Below are 12,395 nucleotides of genomic sequence, written 5' to 3'. Positions count from 1 at the left end.
TGAGACGGGTAATTGGGGTAATTGCTCAGTGATGGGGCATTGGCCACCGCCACGATTTGAAAGAGAGAGAGAGAGAGAGAGTTGCTTTATTAGAAGAGAAACGAAAGTTGACTCAGCCGATAACTGCCTCTCGGGTTGAGGGCGGGGATAGAAAGGAAAGAGGGTGGACAGAAAAAGGTAAAAAAGGAGAATAAGACAACGGTTCCCAAGCCGCGCAGCATGGACAGTACTAACGGCATCATAGCCGGTCCGACAGTCCCGTGTCTTTTAAAAAGTCCAGCAGGGCTCGGAACGCTTTTTAGCGATTTGATTTATAACAATCCGGGAACAACAGGTTCGATGAGGTGCATGAAGGCAGTCCCAGTCTCGCATACGACGCTCTCAGCGCTGATCGAGCCTGCGAATGTTGTGGACACTCGCACAGTGCATGCGCGAGTGTCTCTATTGCAGGACAGTGTGGGCAGGCGGGTGAACTGGAGATGCCAAGCCTGTGACTTCTTTCCGCGCAGCGGTGACAGCCGATTCGCAGACGAAGAAGGAGAGCACGGTCAGCTCGGGTCAGTCCCCTCGAAGGAAGCGCGTGCGGTGGCTTGCCGGATGCAACTCGGGGGTCAGGATGCATGGCTTGGAGGTCCCTTCGGATAAGGTACCGCGCGACGTCCAGGGGCCTGATTGCCTCACTCATCGAAGTGGATGGATGATGCGCTTCTTTTGCCAGACGGTCAGCCTCCTCATTTCCCTTGATGCCTACGTGAGCAGGTAGCCATTGCAGATGAATGCTAAGGCCTCTGGTGCTGAGGCTGTGCAGTTTGCTGGCAAGACTTTGCACAGCGAGACAGCTGAGGTGGGCCCGGTCGAGCCTCAGGAGAGCAGCCTTCGAATCTGAGAGGATGGCTACTTTCCGGTTGGTGAGGTTCTGCTCGCACTCCTTAATGATGTCCGCAGCCAAGTGAAGGCCTGCGATTTCTGCCGTTGTGGAGCTGCTGGCCACTGGCAGGCGGCATTGCCTGGCTGAAGCGGGGGGTGGTGGTGGTGATTTATTAACAAAGGAGGGAAGAGAAAAGGCCTGGGGATATTGTTGAACTCAACGGGGAGTTCACCCTCATACGACCCAGTCCAGGGAAGGGGATTGGGGCTTCAAAGGATAGGAAGAGAGAAGGGGGAAGAGGAGAGCGTTAGGAGAGTGGGAGATAGTCTATATCGCGTTCGTTTAGTCCATGACTCGATGGCTACAAACGCAGTGCTAGTCCTGTTGTAACCAGGACTAGCACTGCGTTTGTAGCCATCGAGTCATGGACTAAAAGCGAAGGCAGGCGCGATGGATGCTGCAGCCGCCACCCCCTTGTCTGGAAACACGGACCCATCGGTGAATATCAGCACGTGCCCCTCAAGGTTCTCCAGGCAGGCCGCTGCTTCATGCCTTAATTCACAGAGTGGAGTTATCCTTTTTGAGGTCACGTGCGGTAGAGTTGCACTTATGGTGATCTTACTCGTCACGTGGGGTGGAGGAGGTATGATGTGATCCGTCGGGGGCTGGCCGATCACCGTTTCGAAGGTACGGACAGTCATACCCCTTCGAGAATGAGGTCGTTCTCGTAGCCGTGCGAGGAGGGCGCCTCCGTCTGGTGCCCTATGGAGCCGCTCGACGTGATTGAGAGCTCGCTGTAGGGCGCGAAGTGCGAGGGGCCAGGCACCGGCTTCAGCAAGAGTTCCCGCGCATTGCGACGATCGGGGCAAACCTAGAGCGGTCCGAAGTGCATTTCTGTGCTCGAGTTTCCTCCACCGCGTTGGCTTGACGGTGACTAGGGGCACAGCGTAGAGGACTGCGGAGCATACCATAGCATCGTAAATTCGTAGTGCCCAAGTGTGAGAGCACCCACGCCCCTTGGCCAAGAGTTGACGGATGGCTTTCAGGACACGACTGGACTGGCCGAGCAGCTGTTTGATTGCCGGGCCCCAGGTCAGGCGATGGTCAATAGTAAGTCGCAGATATCTGACCTGGGTCTTCCACCGGAGCTGTGAGCCGTGTACTTCCAATGGGGGAATTCGATACCGTGCTCTGGGGTTGGGGTGGAATATCATAGCCTTCAATATCGCCTGGCACTCGGGGGTACTGCCAATTTTCTGGCTCCTTGCCCTTGTTGTCCCACTCGTGAAGCGCGAAAAAACACCAACCGCAGCCAGCTCATATAGACCTGTGTCCTTAACTTCGGCTGCGGGTAAGCTCTTTGAGATGATCATTCTATCTCGCCTAGAGTGGATCGTCCGAGCCCTTGGAGCTATTGCCGAACAGCAGACCGGATTTCGTCAACTCCACTGCACTGCCGACAGCATCGCTGATGTTGTATCCGCACTGGAAGAGGCCCAACATATGGACGAAGTGGCATTTCTGGTTTTGGTGGATATTGAGTCTGCCTTTGACCGCCTGCCACACTCAACCATTGAGGCTACGCTGGACCGCATTCATGTCATTGGAAGATTGCGGAACTACATACGGGCTTTCTTGTCTGGTCGCCAGCTCAAAGTTCCTGTGGGCAACGTCCTCAGCAGTCCAAGAGGTGTCAGTGCCGGAGTGCCCCAAGGTGCAGTGCTTAGTCCGCTGCTGTTCAACCTCGCGCTGTCGGGCCTACCTGAGAGCATTCCAACAGACCTAAAACACAGCGTATGCATTTCCGTTTATGCTGACGATGTTGCACTGTGGACCCGGGGACCGAAGCGTCAGAGCAGCCAAATCAGGAAATCTCTGCAAAGAGCGCTGGATGCGATTTCGGAGTATATCACGGCAATCGGACTGCGGCTTTCTACTACCACGATTTGAAAGGAAACAGCAGTCGTACGCTTGAGAGTGTGTGTGTGTGTGGGGGGGGGGGGGGAGGGGTGAGAGCAGCCCAAGTAGGTTATACTAAACTAGCCTCCTTGGAGCAGCCTCCTTAGTCCAGGAGGCAGCGAGCCCGCGCTGCATCCGGGGCTATAGTCACGAGGGCTTGCTGTAGCTCGTGTGATAATTTGGTCAGCGTGGTTTCCCATCGCTCAAGGGTAGACGAGAATTTCATTGATCGATTGATTGATTGATTGATTGATTGATTGATTGATTGATTGATTGATTGATTGATTGATTGATTGATTGATTGATTGATTCTGAGGTTTAATGCGCCGACAGTACATGCACAGGCGATGAGGCGCGCCGTAGTGGATTGCTCCGGATTAATTTTGACCACCCGGGGATATTTAACGCGTGTCGAAATATTTCACTCGGCTGCCCTGCGGTTGTCGTACTAAACATGTCCTGCCGCCAGCTCTGCAAACCGCTTAGCTAACGCAGAGTTATCCGCTTCAGCTACTTCGGAACGTGGCGCCACAACGCTTAGCGACCTGTCCTCGCCGCCATTCCGTTCACAATCCTCTGCACCTGGTTTCCATGTACCATCTTTAGATACGTGTATTCAACCTCGTCTGAAGAAATCCCGAACCAACAAGAAAGGATCGTGCAGGTAAATAGCCAGTTTCTGCTGTCTTCCGCTGCGTTTGTGCTGCAGGAGAATCGAACACAAAAATCGAACGCCCGTTTCTGGAAGAAAGAAATGCGGAAATGGTGGAAAAGCGGAGCTTTCTCCGATACAAATGGAAAGCCCCCATTCAACCAGCCAAAGTTCAAATCTTCAAAAACGCTGAGCTAACCGAGTGTGATGTTATTTTCAACTAGTTTGTAATTGGGTAATCTGAACGCGCTCATTCGGTTAGCTCAGCGTTGTTGTTGATCTACAATTTGGCTGGTCGGATTGGGGACTTCGCATTTGTATCGGAGCAAGCTCCGCGTTTCATTAACATCGTCATCATCATCATCATTTCATGTGCGCTTTGTGGAAGCCCATTTCGTTAGGTTGGCTTTCCTGCAGTGCGTTGTATCATCATCGCAATTATGTGCTCTCCTATTGTGTAAGGTTGGTTTCCTTCAGTGCGTTTTTTTTTCCCGACACCGCCACAAGTAAGACAAAGAAAGCTTCACTTAAAAAAATGACTGGCGATTACGATACTGATTGATTGTTTGGTTTAACGCGCCGCCGCAACGCAGGCGATGAGGCGCGCCGTAGTGGAGGGCTCCGGATTAATTTTGACCACCTGGGGATCTTTATCGTGCGCCGAAATCTCGTACACACGGGCGTTTTTGCTTTTCGCCTCCATCAGAAAAGCGGCCGCCGCGGCCGGGAATCGAACCCGCGACCTCGTGCTCAGCAGCGCAACGCCTTAGCCACTGAGCCACCGTGGCGGGTGCGATTACGATACTCCCTAATGCGACATTTGGGCGCAGCAGCAATGCGCTGAGGCAGCACTCGCTCGTGGGTTTTCTCGACGGCAGCGATGACGAGCCTCTGCGTCGGCGGCGCGAAGTGCGTCCCACGAAGGGACCACCGCAAACTGCGTCTTAAAGGAGCCATGAAGAGAAAATACAACTTCGTTTAATTTGAAAGAACTAGGATTCAGTATCTCACTCAGCTCCATTACAGCCACAAAAGATGTTTTTTTAACGAAAAAAAAAGCAAGAAGTATTTAAAAACTTTCAAATTTTGCGCCACAGTGACGTGTTATGAGCAAGAATGACGTCATACGGGCCAACAATAAAGCATAATTATCAGTGCGCTAACTGCACGTTAGCATTCAAGTGATGCGGTCAAAAGAAGTATTTAAAAACTTTCAAATTTTGCGTCACAGTGACGTGTTATGAGCAAGAATGACGTCATACGGGCCAACAATAAAGCATTATCAGTGCGCTAACTGCACGTTAGCATTCAAGTGATGCGGTCAAATAGAACTAGAGGCCCCATTACAGACGTCCAGTCATGTCTCGTCGCGACAGGTCCGTTAGGCGGCCGCCAATCGCACAAACAAGGTTCCGTGACGTCATAGAAAAGTTGCGGAAAATTGGCTAGGGGGTCGCGACTGCTTCACATGTTTTCTTCAATATCTCCGTTATTTGTTCGAAGATTGCGATGATATTGGTATCATTGTTATCGGGAATAAGCAGTCTTTCTAATAAACCCAACTTGTATTTTGTCTTCCTGGCTCCTTTAAGCGAACGCACATAATAGCCACGCGCGCACACCCTCACGTTTTTGCCAAGCGTAGCGCCGTCGAGCGCCTCGTGCGGGCACAGCATACTGCCCCCCTCTCCTACAGCACACTTTCGGAGAGTGCTAGCTCGCTCCGCCACGGCGAACCATCCTCCCCTCCCAATTTCGCGACACTCTCCTCATTTGCTTTCTTTAATCGTTCGCTTTTTATTTCACTCGTTGGTCTTGCCATCGTTCACCCGGTTACGACAACGCGGCTCAGACCAGAGACTGCTGCCAAAGGGCTGTGCCCTAAAGAAAATTCACCCCACCTCCCCGAAGGGAATCGTGAAGAAATGCGAATGCATTTCTTTTGCGCGAGAGTGCGCGGAATTTATAATTAATGAGGAGACGGTGATGTGTACCGTAACCATTTATTTAACACCTGTTTGTGTTGTCGTTGTACTTGACGGCCACGATCACTGCCTTGTGGTCGGTAAAGTGCACAGTCAAAGGGTCTTTGAGAAGCATGCGGGCGTGGGAGAGTGGGGCGAGCGTCGAGAGGAGAAGCACCGAAGCACCGCGCCTACCCTCGCCTACACTCTCCCACACACGCGGGAGCTCCGGCGAGCTCCCGCGATGCGAGCGCCCTCACACGCCCGAGCGCGCTCCTCCTCTCCACTCACTCGCCGCTGATCCGCCCGCACCACCTGCTCGGGTTGCTAGGGAAGAGGAGGAGCGCGCGCGCTCGCAGCTGTTGCTATGGGAGAGGGGGTGAGAGCGGAGAGATAACACCTGTGGGCGCGTGGACGCCGCACTGCGCCTGACATGGCTCGACTAAGAAATGCATTCGCATTTAAAAGACGTCTGCACTACTCAACTACACTGGAGAGGACTCCCGACTTTAAACGGACACGGAGTGGGTTTTAAGTCGGCTTCACTACAATACGCAGCTGCATTGCTAGCGCATTGTACCGCTCGTTCGTGTTTTTCTTGTTCTTGACTGAAAATTTCAGTCATATTCATAGGCACCTTTGTAACAATTACACGTAATAACTTGCCCAATTAAACATTTATTTCGCCGATATAATGCGTCACTTTCTTGTGGACCTACACTCGCCCAAAAGTTCATGCATGGTTCATGCATATTAAAAGTATGGCTTTGGTAAATGCCGCAACTTATGTTCCGCATGAACTCGAGCTTTACCACCGTTCTTGTAGGCAAGCACCTGAAATCAGCAGTTCGAGTGGATGTATCGGGGGCGTTACTGAGCGTGCTGGGTTGTTTTGCAGTCTTTTGTGGCTTGAGTGGGAAGGGTTGCAGCGGTTTCGGCAGCTGTGTGACCCCCGAGGGTGGTTGGCGCGGTGCAGGCCCAAAGGTCTCCGCAGACACTAATGGCTTTGCTTTGCAGTGCACCTGCATAGAATCGTTGGGCGGGTTGCTACAGATCGACGCCATATCGATCCCTCCGCTCATTCTGGTGATGGCATGTGGTCAGTGGCCGTCGCAGAGTACGTCTTCGGCGCGTTCGTCAACTTGAGGGCATGCGCTATATACCTGTAGACGTCGAGGGCGAAGGAGCCGTTTTTCAGTTGGTGTGCATGCTGCGCCTCATGCGCAGTCCTCTCCTCCAGTAAGGCGACCGCGGAAACGTGCGCAAGAGGCCGTTGTTTGGGTTCAACTCCACGTGTGGCGTAAGAAGCAACAATGTTCGGGCCAACATACTCTGCAGGATTCCCGAAGGCCTTCACAGCACCGGGCAGGCTTGAACGCGGGTGCTTGGGACCCTTGGGTGAGCTTTAAAGGCCTTCCGTTCCGACACTGTCGGGCAACGCGGTACGGGCAGAGAGAATCAACTTTTATTGAGAATCAAAAAGAGATAGAATCAACTTTTATTGAACCCTTCGTACTGGCAAGCGCACGGAGGCACCAGACGGGGTGGAACTTTTTTCTCAGGTCCCATCGGTGTGCAGCAGCTCCTGGCCCCTAGCACGAGCTGGGTCGGTAGGTCGGGGCTGGACAACAAGGTATCCCATCGCTCTAGGGGGTTTTGGGGTTAGGGAGGGGAGGGGGGTAGAAATGGGGGGGGGGGTTCTTGAGCTTAGTGCACGGCAAGGATGTGTGCTAGAGCACCTTCGGATTGTCCGCAAAACAGGCACAAAGTGTCATGCTCTGCTGGGAACATCTTGTGCAAGAGCACGGGATGCGCTAGCGACCCCCCTTGCGTGCGTCGTACGATCGTTTGCTGCCTTCGGCTAAGTTGCGGATGCGTACCGGGAATCATACATCTTCTGTTTCTGTACACTTCAGTGATGTCTTAGTAACTCGTAACGGGGTGCGGTAGCTCGTCCGCGGCCTGGATTGACAGTTCTCGGGAACAGTGGTCGGCGAGTGCGTTGCCTTCCACCTGCCAGTGAGCCGCGACCCACACAAGCTTTACGGCCCGTCCCAGTGGTTTGCCTTTGGCGAGAACCATTAGTGCTGTGGGAGATATCTTTCCCTTGCGGTAGCTTGCGTAGGAAACGCCCCTGGCGTCAAGTCCGCTTGAAAATGGTGGAGGCCTCAATGGATGTCGATCCGTTCGGATGAATGGGTATCGCGGAAGGCGATCGGTGGTTCCAGCTGGTGTCACTGTCTGGAACGACCGTGCGGTCAAAGATGTTGACCAGTTCCCGCGCGGATTTAGGAGTGGGTTCCCTCCGCGCGTCTTCTTGTCGTGGCTATTGCCCCGAGGCTTTATCGTCCGCATGCAGGGCAGAAGCTTCGCGCCGATAGCGAGCAGAGGGCGGCTCTTGTAACCCGGCTTCCGCTACGTTCGAACGCCACTCTTTTGTCCCGGTTGAAACAAAATATAAAATAGAGACGCCTTTTTACATGCCGAAAACTGTGCCCACAAGCAAGCAGCTATAGGTATAGCTTCAGCCGTTGTTGTCGTTCCTTTGAGTATGCCACAAACCCAATCAAAGGATCGTCCAAACAACAGTCGTCGGAGAAGAAAAAAAGTGTGTTGTCTAATTACTGGGCACTGTATATATAGTTTAAACAGCACGAAGGAAACTCGTGAAAAGTGAGAAACCCAGCATGGAACCAATGAGAGCCAGGACGCAGTAATTTAAAATGACAAAATAAAGCGGAAGTCTGGGCCTGTTTGTTTATGATGTCCAGAAAAAAAAGAAACCATTGAAAACACGCTACACAACAGGAAAGACAATGCAAAAGGACAGCCTATGGACTTGTGCCTCTTCTCTCATCTTGTGTTTTCATTGGCTTTTTTCTTCCTGACCTTCAAAACTAATTCGCCCTTTTAGACGGGAAAAAAGAAGATAGTGTAGGCAGCTAATTTCTAACAGGAAGCACGAAACGGAGCATTTAAAGCTGGTAATGATGCTTATTATAGGAAGAAAATTACTACTTCTAGCTAGAAAGGCAGCAGGAAATTTCAGCATTCCAGCTCGAATTGGGGGACGTTTCCCAGCTCGAAAGCAGCTGCTGGACTAGCTAGAAAATTTCTAGAAAGGTTTTATAGATGAAATTTTTTCTAGCTAGATGGAATTTAAGCTAGAAAAAAAATATATATATTTTCACCTGGGCTCGAAACACATCTTCAAACCTGAGCAGTCGCATCCTCGTTGAGTCGTTTCTGGAAGCATGCTGATGACGTTACCTTGCTAAGTAACTCGGGGGACGAATTGCAAAGCATTCTTACCGCACTGGACAAACTGTTGTAGAACAGTGGGCCTGAAAATTAATATGCAGAAAACTAAAGTAATGATCAATAACCTCGGGGCAGAACAGCGGTTTGAGATAGGTGGCGAGGCAGTGGAAGTGGTGAGCGAATATATCTACATAGGCCAAGTTGTGACCCCGGCTCCCAAACATGAGGCAGAGATAATTAGAAGGATCAGAATGGGGTGGAGTGCATTGGGCAGGCATTCTCAGATAATGAATGGCAGCCTACCATTAGTCCTTGAAGAAGAAAGTGTATCACAGCTGCATCTTACCGGTACTCACCGACGGGGCAGAAAGTTGGAGGCTGACTAAGAGGGTACAATTTAAATTGGGGACGACTCAGCGAGCAGTGGAACGGCAGGTGATAAGTGTAACATCAAAGGACAAGAAGAGAGCGGAGTGGGTCAGGGAACAAACGCGTGGTAATCACATATTAGTAGAAGTTAAGAAGAAGAAATGGACGTGGGCAGGGCATGTAATGCGAGGGCAAGATAACCGCTGGTCATTAATGCAGGGGGTGGTAGAAAGTTAGGTGGGCAGATGAGATCAAGAAGTTTGTGGTGATAAATTGGTCGCAGTTAGCACAGGACCCGGGTAATTGGAGATTAATGGGAGAGGCCTTTGCCCTGCAGTGGGCGTAGATAGGTTGGTTATGATGATGATGATGATGATGACTTAAATCCAACTGTATTTTTAATGCAACGATTGAACATCGAACCCGGCTTCGTTAGCAAAGCACTCCTATATTGAAGAGCCAGTGGCGAAACATCCCTGCGCCGCTGCATTTCCTTAAGCCTTAAAATTCCCACTGACGATGGGCCCTAAAACGCGCTTTTTCATCAAAAATCTAATCGGCTGCTAAACACCTTTTGAAAAGCGCTCTTCAATTGTGTGGAAGTGTGTTTACCAGTACTGGGACGTCTTGACTGTTGAATTAGGATATCATCATATACAAAAGAAATTGCTGGAGAATTGTATACCCAACTATCCTCAAGGAAAAGAGTATTAATTTCTTAATAATCGGTAGTACGTCTTGCGCCTATTAGATGCGTCTATTTCTGTAGCGTCGTAATTAAATTGCGTCAGGCAGACATCAACAACGACAAAGGAAGTTGCAACTGCGCCCCATCATTGCAGCCGGCTGTTCCTCCGCGCCACGCGAAGCACGCCTTACTTCGAGCATTCCGACAATGACGCGAGTCGTTATTCGGTGATTTCCCGAACTTAATCTGCTTATGAAACGCTGCAGCGACGACAAACAAACAAATCAGGCGAATGATCCTTTCAAAACGCGCGCCCGCGCTGACATCCGGGCCGTCGCCTCGGTGGAGTGATACACATTACCTATTGCCGTTCTGGGCTTGTGCCCGAGTATAGAGCTTTTTTTTAATCAGTATTACCAGCTCTCAAGTATTCTTTTAAATGCAGAGCATTTCTTTGCCTCGCCTATTCCTGCGTCGGACGGTGTCAACAGCTCCGCGTCCGCAGCAGGTGCGCCTCTCCTCCTTTCCTCCTCTCTCTCAACAGCAGCTGGCGCGCGCATGCGTCGTAGTCAGCCCGTTCGCTCCGTCGAGACGGCGTAACAGGTGCGTGATAGCAGCGCGGTGGGTCGTGGAAGGGCGCGCGCTGCTTGCGCATGCGCGCTCTCCCCCCCGTACTGCTCTCCCTCTACTGCGCGCGCTGCAAATATAGCGGCTAGCGGTCGCTCGTGTTTGTCACTGCGTTGCTCCTTCCTTCCTTGGTTGACGCTCGTGCCCACGTTTACTCGTGTCTGCTACTCCAGCATCACGGAAGAAGCGATGGAAGCAACACTGCCTTCAATCAGTACTGAGGCCCCAATGCTCTGCATTTACTCGTGTTCCCCTCGCGGGAAGGCGCGGGAATTTTTTTTCATGCCTGTTTCACTATACGCGACGCTCGAGCAAGCGACAGTGGCCATTGAACGTGAATGTGAGCAGTGCGCTTGTTGAATTAAGCCAATGGATCGACATTCGTTTAGCAATTTTATGACAGAATTATACAGATACGTCGAACTTTCCCGGCCGCGGCAGCCGCTTTTCTGATGGAGGCGAAAAGCAAAAACGCCCGTGTGTACGAGATTTCGGCGCACGTTAAAGATCCCCATGTGGCGAAAATTAATCTGTAACCCTCCACTACGGCGTGCCTCATCGCCTGCGTTGCGTCGGCGCGTTAAACCCTGCAATCAATCAATCGAATCAATCGATATGTTGAACTGTTGGCACTTTTGTGCCATTATAAATAATAACAACTTTTGTTTTCCTTTCGCGGAAGAGGTTGCGCACGTCTTCATTTGAAATTATTTACATATATGAAAAAAATTATGGCACTTATATTTTTGATGTTGGAAGCCTAAAATGTTGTTTCGACTGCCTTTTTATAGTGCCTGAAACGCGCTTTTTTAATGCCTAAAAATCACGCTCTACTCATAAGACTCGTGTTTCCCTGCGACGCAGTACACACCGATGATGATGATGATTATTTCTATTGGTTCCCCCTTTGTATCGGGGTGATGACATGTCATCTTACCAAAAAGGACTAATATACATATGTTTTACACTTTTGGTTCAATACTTGCGCTGCTTAGGGCAGGCACAAAAAGCTTATTAGGCACAAAATACTTTTTTTTTTCTGTTACAGGTGGTAACTGTCCTAGGCAATATTCCCCTCTCTGCTTTTCGTCCACCAGCATTCTAATCTTCTTTTCGTCCCCTCGACAGCCTTGAAGGTAACTTCCTCTGTGATACCCTTAAATCCTAGGGCTTCTGAAAGCCCAATATTCCCTTCATGTAGATTTGGATGGATACCCTCACATTCTAACACGATGTGCCGCATAGTTTCTGTTTCTTTTCCGCAGACCACGCATACCCCATCATTTTGTGAATACTTCCCCACAAAACTCTTAGTTCGCAGGCAACCTGCTCTAGCCTCAAAAAGCAAAGCACTGCCCTGGGAATTATCGTAGAAATTTTCCTTTCTGATGTTCATCTTCTCAGCCCTGTACATCTCTAACGACGTTTTAGCTTCCATTTTTTCCCTCCATTTATTCGTTTCAATCTGCCTTGCCTCTTTTTTGGTTACCTTGGCTGTTTTGGATTCCCCACTGTTCTTTCCGTATTTCATCGTTAGCCTTCTAGTCTTTCTTAACCACTGCGTGTCCACGCTTTTCAAGTATAGGTACCTAAAAACCTTAGTTGCCCACCTTCGTTGATCCATTGCCCTCAACCTCATCTCAAAGCATATTTTACTCTGAGCTTCTCTAACTTCAAACGACGCCCAGCCCATATCTCCCTGAACTGCTTCGTTAGTTGTTTTTCCATGCGCGCCTAAGGCCAAACGTCCTACCGTTCTCTGGTTTACTTCAAGGCCTGATAGAACGTCTGATTTTAAGCACAGTACAGCATTCGCAAACGTGAGACCCGGAACCATTACTCCTTTCCGCATTCCTCTTACTACTTCATATTTGTTATACCCCCACAGAGCTCTATGCTTCATTATAGCTGCGTTTCGCTTTCCCTTAACCTTAAGTTGCTCCTCGTGAGTACTTAAGTAGTTATCCCCTTCGTTTATCCACACTCCCAAATATTTATATTCCTTCA

Source organism: Haemaphysalis longicornis, unplaced genomic scaffold, assembly GCF_048455015.1.
Source record: "Haemaphysalis longicornis isolate Haplotype H1 unplaced genomic scaffold, Haemaphysalis longicornis Haplotype H1 scaffold_2, whole genome shotgun sequence".
Classification (NCBI taxonomy): domain Eukaryota; kingdom Metazoa; phylum Arthropoda; class Arachnida; order Ixodida; family Ixodidae; genus Haemaphysalis; species Haemaphysalis longicornis.
This window is presented reverse-complemented; position numbering follows the sequence as displayed.